This window comes from Crocuta crocuta, unplaced genomic scaffold, assembly GCF_008692635.1.
Source record: "Crocuta crocuta isolate KB4526 unplaced genomic scaffold, BGI_CrCroc_1.0 scaffold327, whole genome shotgun sequence".
Classification (NCBI taxonomy): domain Eukaryota; kingdom Metazoa; phylum Chordata; class Mammalia; order Carnivora; family Hyaenidae; genus Crocuta; species Crocuta crocuta.
The window spans coordinates 1,463,983-1,465,746 of record NW_027529176.1 but is presented as its reverse complement, the minus strand read 5'-3'; positions in this window follow the sequence as shown (position 1 = coordinate 1,465,746).

Below are 1,764 nucleotides of genomic sequence, written 5' to 3'. Positions count from 1 at the left end.
CGGGCGGGAGGAGTGGGGAGGGGAGGGGTCCCCCAGCCCCGCCGCCTGCGGGAAGGGAGGGCAGGATGAGCTGGTGGCTGTAAACCCTCCCGCGGGTGCTCCCTTGAAAGGACTTCCCGGGATGCCCCCGCGGGAAGGGACACAAGACTGGAGGCCTTTGAAAACTGGCTTCGTCCAAACCGCACTTAGTCGCTTGGGGCCTGGCGGCCCTTTGAACCGTTCACACAGCTCAGGGCTTTGGGTCTGGCAAGGGGAAGGGGCTCCCTTGAGTTCCCGGCACCCCCAGAGCCAGGCCTTAGCCTGGGCCCGGAGGATTCTCTCTGGTGGGATTCAGGCCGCAGCCCTGCCCCTTCCTGGGGGGCCAGGAGCCTCCCCACCCCTCCGGGAGGCTGGTGCCTTAGTGAGCGCACTTTTCCATATTTTGGACCCAAATCCTGTATGTATACGTTATAACCAGTATATATAAATCCTCCCAATGTGGGGCACTCAGTATTTTCTATTCTACCCAGTTCCCTCTCGCTCCACTCTGTTTTTTATTTTGAAAATCTAATCGAAAGCCGCTGTTGCTGATTTCGCAGCCGTCTGGAAGGCACCACAGAAGCCTGGTTAACGACACGTAGTTTTCAGGAGGCTTATGGGTCTTTCTTAGAGGAAATCGAGTTGCCTAAGTGACGGAAGCGTCCCGACTGTAAAGGACGTGGAATGTCAAGTGCAGATGAACTCATCCGAGCTGCGGAAGCGGCGCCTGGGCCCGCTGTGAAGTGCCGATGCCTCCCTGGTCCCCAGGGCGCCCCCCGCCCCCCCGGGCAGCCCCCTGTGCCCGTGCCCCNGGAGCCTCGCGGAGAGGGGGAGGGCAGAGAGGCTGAGGGGTGGGTGAGGCAGGGAGCGGGTGAGACGCCCAGGAGGAAGAGGAGCCCCGGGACCGCGCGCGCGGGCGCGAGCCTCCGCTGGGTGCGCGCGCACACGGGGGCATGAGCAGCAGTGCCAGCACGTGCCTGCAGGGGGAGACAGGCGCGAGCACATAACCCACCGGAGCCTCCCCGCCTGCGCTCCCGGGAGGGGTGCGCCCCCTCCCCGAGCAGCAGAGGACGCGCGCCCACCTCCCCCGTCTCACAGCCTTCGCTGGAGAAAACGTGCCCTCGTGACGCCCTTCGCTGCCCTGGAGGCGTATTGCAGTCCGTCCGAGGGGTGAAGGGCTGTGGTGCGGGTGCAGGGCCTTCCCCGGGCCCAGGCCGGGGGCGGGCGGCCCCTGCGCGGCGGGAAAGGGTGGCCGTGCCCCCCAGCACCCGCTCTCCTCGGTGCTGACTGAGCAGTGTCGGTCGATGAGGTGCGGGGTGACGGCGGAGTGGGTGCGGAGCCCGCGGCCAAGGAAGAATTCTTGAGGACGGTCTTGGTGCAAAAAGGTGATTTTGTTAAAGCCCGGGGACGGGACCCGTGGGAGGAAGAGCTGCCCTGGGGTGTGGCAAGTACCTCGTTACGTACCCGCCGGTCGGGAGGGGGTCAGGGGTAGAGTAAGTCTCTAAGGTGCTTTGGAAGCAAGGTTTCCAGGACCTTGAGGGGCTGGTGTTGCTGGGGAAACGCCATTTATTACCGTTTCATAAACCTCACTCATGAGACCCTTCAGGTGCATATCGGGGGCGTAAGCTGGGAGTATGACTGCGGGCATATGTCCTGGGGCGGTGGAAATAAAGCAAGTTTCCAAAGGAATTTTTATACGTGAGAGTAGACTTACAGGATCCAGGAGGCAGGAGGGGGGGGGGGGGG